The sequence below is a fragment of the Lepus europaeus genome, chromosome Y, assembly GCF_033115175.1.
Source record: "Lepus europaeus isolate LE1 chromosome Y, mLepTim1.pri, whole genome shotgun sequence".
Lineage (NCBI taxonomy): Eukaryota > Metazoa > Chordata > Mammalia > Lagomorpha > Leporidae > Lepus > Lepus europaeus.
Genome location: NC_084851.1, coordinates 2669786 through 2681440, shown reverse-complemented (window position 1 = coordinate 2681440; position 11655 = coordinate 2669786).

The following is an 11655-nucleotide window of genomic DNA, read 5'->3' as shown; positions in this document are numbered from 1 at the left end:
GGACTTGGACCATCTTCTACTGCTTTCCCAGGCCACAGCAGAGAGCTGGATTAGAATGGTGTAGCTGCGTCTTGAACTGGCACCCATATGGGATACCAGCACTTCAGAGCAGAGCATTTACCCTCTGCACCATAGTGTGGCCCCAGAGAGCTCTTTCATATGCTGATTTCATTTCCCTTGGGTATATTATGAGGAGTGGGATGGCTGGGTCATATGGTAGGTGTATATTCAGACCTCTTTGGTGTCTCCGCACTCTCTTCCATAGTGACTTTACCAGTTTACATTCCTACCAACAGTGGATTAGGGTAATTTTTCCCATATCTTACCAGAATTCATTGTTTGTTGATTTCTATATGAAAGCCATTCTAACTTGGCTAAGGCAAGACCTCATTGTGGTTTTGGTTGGCATTTCTCTAATGGCTAGGAATCCTGATCATATTTTCATATGTCTATTGGCCATTTGGGTTTCCTCTCTTGAAAACTGTCTTTCTAAGCTCTTTGCCCATCCCTAATTTGGTTTTTAGTTTGTTGTTGTTGATTTTCCTTGTCTCTTTATAGATTCGGGTTATTGATCCTTTATCAGTTGCATAGTTTGTAGAAAATTTCTATTATTCTACTTGTTGCATCTTCATTTCACTGGGTGTTACTTTGCAGTACTGAAGTTTCTCAATTTGATGTAATCACATTTATCGATTTTGGTTTTCGTGTGCCTCTAGGGTCTGTTCCAAGAACTCTTTGCCTGTGGCAATGCTTTGCATGGTTTCCCCAAATAATTTGATGATATTCTGTCATAGTTTTAGGTTTTAATCCAGTTTGAGTGGATTTTCATGTCTGCATGTGGAAATTCAGTTTTCCCAGCACTGTTTGTTGAAGACACTGTCCTTGCTCCAGGAGTTGATTTTACCTCCTTTGTCAAAGATAAATTAGTTGTCTAGATGCTTGTGTTGATTTCTGCTATTTCTATTCTGTTCCATAGGTCTGTCCATTTATTTTTGTACCAGTACTAGGTTGTTTTGGTTATAACTGCACCGCAGTATGTCTTGAAATCTGGCATTGTGATGTCTCCAGGTTTGTTTTTGTCATTTAAGATTACTTTAGTTATTTTGGGTCTCCTCTGTTTCCATATGAATTTCAGCTTCATTCTTCCTGTGTCTGAGTAGAATGTTATTGATATTTTGAATGATATTGCATTGAATTTGTAGATTGCTTTCAGTAGTATGAATATGTTGATGACATTGATTCTTCTAATTCTTGAACATGAAATAATGTTCTATTTTTTGTATCTTCTTCTATTTCTTTTTCCCCCAATGTTTGTAATTCTCACCATAGAGATTTTTGATAACCTTAATTGAATTCATTCTGAAGTATCTGCTTTTTGATGGCTATTGTGAATAGATTGATCTTAGAAGTTCTTTCTCAGCTATGGCATTGTCTGTGTATACAAAGTATATTGATATTTATATCCTATTACTTTTCCAAACTCTTCTGTGAGTTCTAATAGTCTCTTAGGGGAGTCTTTTGGATCCCTTATATGTACAATCATGTCATCTGGAAATAGGGAAAGTTTGACTTCTGTCCTTCTGATTTATATCGCTTCGATTTCTCTTTTTCTTGGCTAATCACTCAGGCTAATACTTCAGGACTATATTGAATAGCAATGGGAAGAGTGGGCATCCTTGTCTGGTTCCACATCACATTGGGAATGCTTCCAATATTTTCTTATTCAAGAGGATGTTGGCCCTATAGATTTGTCATGAATTGTCTTGATTTTTTAGGAATGTGTCTTCTATACCCTATTTGCTTAGAGTTTATACCATGAAACAATGTCGTATTTTTCAAATGCTCTCTTGGCATTGATTGAGATAATCCTATGGTTTTTGTTCTTTATTTTTGTTAATGTGATGTATCACATTGACTGATGTGCAAATGTTATATTACCCAAGCATACCAGAGATAAATCCCATTTGGTCAGAGTGAATGACCTCTCTGGGATTCAATTTGTTAGTATGTTGTACAGGATGTTTGCTTATGTTCATCAGGGAAATTGGTCTATAATTCTCTGTCTCTGTTGTGTCTTTTTCAGATTTTAGAAGTAAGGTGATGCTAGCTTTGAAGGCAGAATTTGGGAGGATTCCCTCCCTTTCAATTGTTTCGAATAGCCTGAGAAGAATTGGAGTTAATTTTTCTTAAATGTCTTCTAGAAATCAGTAGTGAACCATTCCAGTCCTGGATTTTTCTTTGTTGGGAGTGTCTTTATAATGGATTCAATTGTCATCTTGGTTATGGCTCTGTTTAGGTTTTCCATGTTTTCAGGGCTCAGTTCAGGTGGATTGAATGTGTCTAGGAATGTATGCATTCCTTCTAGGTTTCCCAGTTTGTTGGCATATAGATCTTTACAGTAATTTCTGGTGATTCCTCTTGTTTCTGTGGTGTCTGTCATTACATTTTCCTATTCATCTCTGAATTTATTGATTTGGGTCTTCTCTCTCTTTGATTTTTGTTTTTTGGTTAATTGTGTAAACATTGTATAGTACTTGTTTATTTTTCTCAAAAAAGTCTTTTTATTTCACTGATTTTTAAAATTCTGTTTGGTTTCAGTTTTGTTTATTTTTCTCTAATTTTAATTATTTCTTCCCTCCTACTAGTTTTGGTTTTGTTTGTTTTTGATAGTCTAGGTCCTTCAGATGCATTGATAGCTCCTTTATTTTGTATCTTTCCAGTTTCTTCATGTGGGCACTGATTGTTGGGAACTTCCCTTTTAACACTGCTTTTTGGTTGGTGCTGTGGCTCAACAGGCTAATCCTCTGCCTTGCGGCACTGGCACACCAGGTTCTAGTCCCGGTTGGGGTGCCGGATTCTGTCCCGGTTGCCCCTCTTCCAGGCCAGCTCTCTGCTATTGCCCGGGAAGGCAGTGGAGGATGGCCCAAGTCCTTGGGCCCTGCACCCGCATGGGAGACCAGGAGAAGCACCTGGCTCCTGGCTTTGGATCAGCATGATGCGCTGGCTGCAGCGGCCATTGGAGGGTAAACCAACGGCAAAAAGGAAGACCTTTCTCTCTGTCTCTCTCTCCCACTATCCACTCTGCCTGTCAAAAAAATTACAAAAACAAACAAAACAAAAAAACAAACAAAAACCCTAAAACACTGCTTTTTCTGTGTCGCTTGGGTTTTGGTATAATGTACTGTCACCTTCATTTGTTTCCAGATTTTTTTAAATTTCTTTTTTTTTATTTCCTCTATGACTCACTGTTCATGCAGGAGCATATTGTTCAGTCTTCATGTGTTTATGAATAGTCTAGAGATTTTTGAGTTGTTGATTCTTGCTATATACCATTGTGTTCAGAGAAGGTGCCTGGAATGATTTTGATTTTTTTTTAATTTGCTGAAACTTGTTTTGTGGCCAGGCACATGGTCTTTCTTAGAAAAAGTTCTGTGCACTGATGAGAAGAATCTGTATTCTGTCCCTGTGGGATTAAATGTTCTGTTGATACCTGTTTGGCCCATAGTGTTAATCAACTCTGTTGTTTCCTTGTTGGCTTCTGTCTGGTGGATCTGTCCATTGACAAAATTGTGGCATTGAAATCAGTATTGAATTGGAACCAAAGTCTCCCTTTAGGTCCTTTAACATTTTTTAAGAAGCCAGATACCCTGTAATTGGGTACATATGTGTTCTTTATAGACAAACCTTCCTATTGGGTTGGTCCCTTAAATATGACATAGTGTCCTTCTCCATCTCTCTTAAGAGTTGCTATATTGAAGTCTGCTTTGTCTGATTTAGGATGGCATCAGCTCTTGTTTGGTCTCTTTTAGCATTGACTATCTTTTTCAACCTTTTTCTTTTCAGTCACATGTATATTTGTTGGTAAGACGTGTTTCTAGTAAACAGAAAATATATGGGTCTTGTTTTTCATTCCACTCAGCCCATTTGTATCTTTTAACTGGAGAATTGAGGCCATTTACATTCAAATGAATATTGATAAGTAATGACTTTGCTCTGACTTTTTTCTATAATCATTTCTATTGTTTACCTTGGATTTCTTTTATACTTCTACTGGTGGTTTTTCCTCCTTATTCTTTAGTAATGGTGGCTATTTTTCTGTTTCTGTGTGTAGACATCCTTAAGCATCTACTGTAGGGCTGGATGAGTGTTGACCAGTTCTTTCAATTTCTGTTTGTTATGAAATGTATTTATTTCACCTTCATTCATAAATGTGACATTTGTGGGGTATAGTATTCTGGGTTGACATTTTTTTTCCTTTTAAGACCTGAACTATTTCTTGCCACTTTTATCTAGCCTTTAGGGTTTCTTATAAGAAGTCAACTGTGAGATTGGTTTTGTAATCCTCTGAAAGCAGTGTGGTATTTTTCTTGTGCCCACTTTAGAACTTTTTCTTTATACGTTATTGTGGACCATTTGACTACAATATTTCATGGTGAAGATCTTTTCCAGTCATGTCTGTTAGGAGTTCTATGTGCTTCCGTTTTGGAACATCCCTTTTTTCTCCAAATTGGAGAAGCTTTCAATAATTATTTCACAGGATTTCTATGCCCTTCTCTCTTTTCACTCATTCAGGCACGCCTGAGGTACATATGTTTGGTCATTTGATAGTATCTCATAGCTCTCCAACACTGTTTTTAAAGTTTTCTATTTTCTTATTTTTTTATCTGACTGTAATATTTCCAAATATTTTTCTTCTAGTTTGGATAGTATTTGCCTCACGAAGTCTTCTCTTGAGACTTTCTACCACATTTTGTATTTGATTCCTCATCACATTTTTCATTTCTAAAATTTCATTTCTATTCCTCTTTATATTCTCAATTTCCTTGAGAAAATTTTTGTTCATATCTTGTGTGGTTTTTTAAAAATAATCATATGCTTAATTTTTTTCTGACAGGCAGAGTGGACAGTGAGAGAGAGAGACAGAGAAAATCCTATGCTTAATTTTAAATTCCATTTCTGGCATTTCCTCAATCTCTTCTTTACATTTTAACATACACATGTGTTGCAGGCACCATTGTCACTAGGTTGATCCTCCCATCCCATATGGGTGCCAGATTCTAGTCCCAGTTGGTCCTCTCCTAGTCCAGCTCTCTGCTGTGGCCAGCAGGGCAGTGGAAGATGGCCCAAGTGCTTGGGACCCTGCACCCGCATGGGAGACCAGGAGGAAGCACTTTACTCCTGGATTTGGATCAGCACAGCTCCAGCTGTTGCGGCCATTTTGGGGGTGAACCATCAGATGGAAGACCATTCTCTCTGTCTCCCTCAATGTCTGGAACTCTATCTGTAAAATAAATAAATTAAAAAATACAGGGGCGGAGCCAATATGGCGGATAATGAGGACGTGCACAAATAGTCTGGAAAATATACTTTCATAGTGGAATTACTTTAGCTTCATGAAAGGACTCAAGAGAAAACCTGCAGAGGAAACGCTCCCGGATCTAGTGGATGTGACACAGAGGACCTACAGGGAGCCCAGCGCGTGGAAGCCCAGCTGCAGGAGCCGAGCCACAGAATCTCACCAGCGTGGGAATGAATGGGAGGTAAGACAAAAACCTCAGAAACCCGAGACATTAGTGGAGAAAGTCAGAGGCCTCTCTCTCCACTAACCTAACAAGGCCATGCAAAACAAAGAGGAGGAGCCATTTTACATATGTAAAGCAGCAAGGAGTACACAAACTCAGTAACTTTGGGACTATGGTGAAACTTGAGAACACATTGAGGGCTGCATAAACTCTTTGTGTGGCCCCGGGGGTAGATCAAACGAATACTCACAGAGGCCAGATTTCAACTACCCTCAATTCCACTCAGCTGTGCGGATTACTTCCCAACTTTGTCAAAAAAAAGAGAGAGAGAGATCCAGCAAGGAGCAAGGGAGAGAACAATCTGGGTGAGTCACTTTCTGCACAGCAATAAACCTGAAGAATCAAACAGAGCTCTCTGGTCACACCCATCACAGCCTCTAAGGATCCATCAAAACAGCCCACTTAGAGGCATTGTATAATGAGAAAAAAACACCACAGCAAAACAAACAAACAAACAAAAAACAAATTATCTCCAAGATGCCAAACAACAAACGTAGAAGCCGAGGTAACAAGAGCAAGGAAGATACTATGATGCCCCCAAATGAACCAGACACCCCAATCCAAGATTATGAAGATGAAGAGATAGAGGAAATGCAAGAAGCGGATCTCAAAAAATTGATAAGAACATTAAAAAGTTCTCAAACACAAATTCTTGAACTACAGAAATCCTTCATGGACAAGACAGAAAATCTCTCTTGTGAAAATGAAATATTAAGGAGGAATCAAAATGAAATGAAACAACTAGTAGAACAGGAAACTGTGATAGCGACCAAAAACCACAATGAAATGAAGAACTCAGAGAGCCTTAAAAATAGAATGGGTGATCAGATGAGAGAATATCAGAATTAGAAGACAGAGAACAGGAACGGAAACAGGCAAATCAAAGAAAAAATGAAGAAATCAGAAATCTAAAAAATACTGTCAGTAATCTACAGAATACTATTAGAAAACCCAGCATTCGGGTTCTAGGAGTTCCTGAAGGAATGGAGAGGGAGAAAGGATTAGAAGGCCTTTTTAGTGAGATACAAGCAGAAAATTTCCCAGGTTTGGAGAAGGACAGAGACATCCTAGTATAGGAAGCTCATAGAACCCCTTATAAACATGACCAAAAGAGATCCTCACCACGACATGTCGTAATCAAACTCACCACAGTGAAACACAAAGAAAAGATCCTAAAATGTGCAAGAGAGAAACGCCAGATTACTCTCAGAGGATCTCCAGTTAGAATCACAGATGACATCTCATCAGAAACCCTACAAGTGAGGAGAGAATGGCGAGATATAGCCCAGGTACTAAGAGAGAAAAACTGCCAACCCAGAATATTATTTCCTGCAAAGCTCTCATTTGTGAATGAAGGTGAAATAAAGACCTTTCACAGCAAACAGAAATTGAAAGAATTTGACACCACTCATCTAGCCCAGCAAAAGATGCTTAAAGATGTGTTACATACAGAAACATAGAAACATGGTCACCAATATGAAAGAAGATAAAGGAAGGAAAACTCACAGCAAAAGATCACAGGAGTCTCAACCATATATTAGAAAATATCTTTGGCTGCCTGCGCCATGGCTCAATAGGTTAATCCTCCACCTTGCAACGATGGCAAACCGGGTTCTAGTCCCGGTCAGGGCACCAATCATACCCTGGTTGACCCTCTTCCACGCAAGCTCTCTGCTGTGGCCAGGGAGTGCAGTGGAGGATGGCCCAAGTGCTTGGGCCCTGCACCCATGGGAGACCAGGAGAAGCACCTGGCTCCTGCCATCGGATCAGCACGGTGCACCGGCCGCACCAGGCCAACCGCAACAGCCATTGGAGGGTGAACCAATGGCAAAAGCAAGACCTTTCTAACTCTCTTTCACTCCACTCTGCCTTTCAAAAAATAAATAAAAAAGAAAAATATAAATAAAAAGAAAAGAAACAATCATTGGCAAATGAGAGGGCAAAGTTACTCCTTCTCAATAGTCACATTGAATGTTAATGGCTTGAACTGTCCAGTTAAAAGACACCGATTGGCTGATTGGGTTAAGGAACAAAACCCATCTTTTTGCTGCTTACAGGAAACTCATCTTTCCAAAAGCAAACTTGCTATGGAAGGAATTTTCCTCAATACAATCAAAGCAATATATGAAAAACCCACGGCCAACATCCTATTGAATGGGGAAAAGTTGGAAGCATTTCCACTGAGATCTGGTACCAGACAGGGATGCCCACTCTCACCACTGCTCTTCAATATAGTTCTGGAAGTTTTAGCCAGAGCTATTAGGCAAGAAAAAGAAATTAAAGGGATACAAATTGGGAAGGAAGAACTCAAACTATCCCTCTTTGCAGATGATATGATTCTTTATTTAGGGGACCCAAAGAACTTTACTAAGAGACTACTGGAACTCATCGAAGAGTTTGGCAAAGTAGCAGGATATAAAATCAATGCACAAAAATCAACAGCCTTTGTATACACAGGCAATGCCGTGGCTTAGGAAGAACTGCTAAGATGAATCCTATTCACAATAGCTACAAAAACAATCAAATACCTTGGAATACATTTAACTAAGGATGTTAAAGATCTCTATGATGAAAACTACAAAACCTTACAGAAAGAAATAGAAGAGGATACCAAAAAATGGAGAAATCTTCCATGCTCATGGATTGGAAGAATCAATATCATCAAAATGTCTATTCTCCCAAAAGCAATTTATACATTCAATGCAATAGGAATCAATTTACCAAAGACATTCTTCTCAGATCTGGAAAAAATGATGCTGAAATTCATATGGAGACACAGAACACCTTGAATAGACAAATCAATCTTGTACAACAAAAACAAAGCCAGAGGCATCACAATACCAGATTTCAGGGCATACTACAGGGCATTTGTTATCAAAAGAGCATGGTACTGGTACAGAAACAGATGGGTAGACCAATGGAACAGAATAGAAACACTAGAAATCAATCCAAACATCTACAGCCAACTTATATTTCATCAAAAATCCAAAACTAATCCCTGGAATAAGGACAGTCTATTCAATAAATGGTGCTGGGAAAATTGGATTTCCACGTACAGAAGCTTGAAGCAAGACCCATACCTTTCACCTTACACAAAAATTCACTCAACATGGATTAAAGACTTAAATGTATGACGCGAAACCATCAAACTATTAGAGAGCATTGGAGAAACCCTGCAAGATATAGGTACTGGCAAAGACTTCTTAGAAAAGACCCCAGGAGCACAGGCATCAAAACCAAAATTAACATTTGGGATTGCATCAAATTGAGAAGTTTCTGTACTTCAAAAGAAACAGTCAGGAAAGTAAAGAGGCAACCGACAGAAAGGGAAAAAATATTTGCAAACTATACCTCAGATAAAGGGTTGATAACCAGAATCTACAAAGAAATCAAGAAAATCCACAACAACAAAACAAACAACCCACTTAATAGATGGGCCAAGGACCTCAAGAGACATTTTTCAAAAGAGGAAATCCAAATGGCCAACAGACACATGAAAAAATGTTCAAGATCACTAGCAATCAGAGAAATGCAAATCAAAACCACAATGAGGTTTCACCTCACCCCGATGAGAATGGCTCACATTCAGAAATCTACCAACAATGCATGCTGGATAGCATGTGGGGAAAAAGGGACACTAACCCACTGTTGGTGGGAATGTAAATTGGTTCAGCCACTATGGAAGTCAGTCTGGAGATTCCTCAGAAACTTGAACATAACCCTACCATACAACCCAGCCATCCCACTCCTTGGAATTTATGCAAAGGAAATTAATTTGGCAAATCAAAAAGCCATCTGCACCTTCATGTTTATTGCAGCTCAACTCACAATAGCTAAGACCTGGAACCAACCCATTAGCAGTAGACTGGATAAAGAAATTATGGGACATGTACTCTATAGAATACTATACAGCAGTAAGGAACAATGAAGCCCGTTCATTTACAACAAGATGGAGGAATCTGGAAAACATCATGCTGAGTGAATTAAGCCAGTCCTAAAGAGACAAATCTCATTTGTTTTCCCTGATCTGTGACAACTGAGCACCACAGGGGAAACCTGTTGAAGTGAAATGGACACTATAAGAAACAATGACCTGATCAGCTCTTGTCCTGACTCTAGATGTACAATGTAATACTTTATCCTTTTTAGTATTTGTTGTTGTGTTGGTGGTGTTGTTCTAGTACTAGTGGTGGAACTCTGTAATTAACACACAATTATTCTTAGGTGTTGAATTTTAATTGAAAAGTGATCCCTGTTAAATTTAAGAGTGTTAAAAGAGGGAGGAGATGTACAAATTGGGACATGCTCAATCAGACTTGCCCCAAATGGTGGAGTTAGAAAAGTGCCAGTGGGCCAGTGCCATGGCTAACTAGGCTAATCTTCCACCTTGTTGCACCAGCTCACGAGGTTCTAGTCCCATCCGGGACACCAGATTCTGTCCCTGTTGCCCCTCTTCTAGGCCAGTTCTCTGCTGTGCCAGGGAGTGCAGTGGAGGATGGCCCAAGTGCTTGGGCCCTGCACCCCATGGGAGACCAGGAGAAGCACCTGGCTCCTGCCATTGGATCAGCACAGTGCGCTGGCCACAGCGCGCAAACCGCAGTGGCCATTGGGGTGTGAACCAATGGCAAAAGGAAGACCTTTCTCTCTGTCTCTCTCTCTCTCACTGTCCACTCTGCCTGTCAAAAATTAAACATAAATAAATAAATAAAAAGGAATTGTGCCAGGGGATTCCAATACAATCCCATCAATGTGGCATGTACCAATGCCATCTCACTAGTCCAAGATATCATTTTCACTTCACAATTGATGGCTATTTTAGGTCTAAGAGTCAAAGACATCACACAAACAAGACAAGTATCTGCTAATACTAACTGATAGAATCAAAAAGGGAGAGAAGGATCCAACATGGGAAGCGGGATACACTGCAGACTCATAGAATGGCAGATGTCCTAAACAACACTCTGGCCTCAGAATCAGCCCTTAAACAATCAGATCTGGCTGAAGAGCCCATGAGAGTATTGTATGCATGGAAACTCAAGACACCATGGAAAAGGAAAAAAAAAGAAGACCTAAATGAAAGATCTCAGCGACTGAGATCCCAGTGGAAAGAATGGGGCCATCAAGGTAGGAGGTACCTTTATCTGAAGGGAGCAGAGAACTTCCATTTTGACTATGTCCCTATCGGAATAAGTTCAAAGTCAGCGAACTCCAAAGGCTTCCATAGCCTTGGCAGCTCATGACTAGAGCCTAGGGAGATTACTGACGCCATAAACAAGATTGTCAAACTGTAAGTACACAGGAGTCACTGTGTACTTACATCCCATGTGGGATCTGTCCTTAATGTGTTGTCTAATGTACAGTGATGCTATAGCTAGTAGTGAAACAGTATTTTTACACTTTGTGTTTCTGTGTGGGTACAAGCTGATGAGATCTTTATTAATTATATACTGAATCAATCTTCTGTATATAAAGATAATTGGAAATGAAAAAAAAAACCTGGCGTTAAATTGCAAATGGCATAGAAAATTAATTAATTTAAAAAAATTATATGTTGGATCTCTGTCTTTAATGTGCTGTACACTCTTATTTAATGCTATAACTAGTACTCCAACAGTATTTTTTTCACTTTGTCTTGCTATACGGGGGCAAACTGCTGAAATCTTTACCTAATATATACTAAACTGATCTTCTGTATATAAAGAGAATCGAAAATGAATCTTGATGTGAATGGAAGGGGAGAGGGAGTGGGAAAGGGGAGGGTTGCATGTGGGAGGGAAGTTATGGGAGGGGGGGAGCCATTGTAACCCATAAGCTGTACTTTGGAAATTTAAATTCATTAAATAAAAGTTTAATAAATGAAAAAATACAAACATAAAAAACTTGGACATGTGATTTTGTTCCTCTGAGAGTTTCATGGTGACTTCCTTATTCTTGTTATTTTAATTTCAGCTCTGTGTTTCAGCATGTTTTAATTTGTTTTTTTTTTCTTCTGTTGTCTTTTATTTTGGGGGCTATTATTCTGCATCTACCTAGAATGTCTTTCTTTCCATGAATTCCAGGAGGTTGTGGTGGG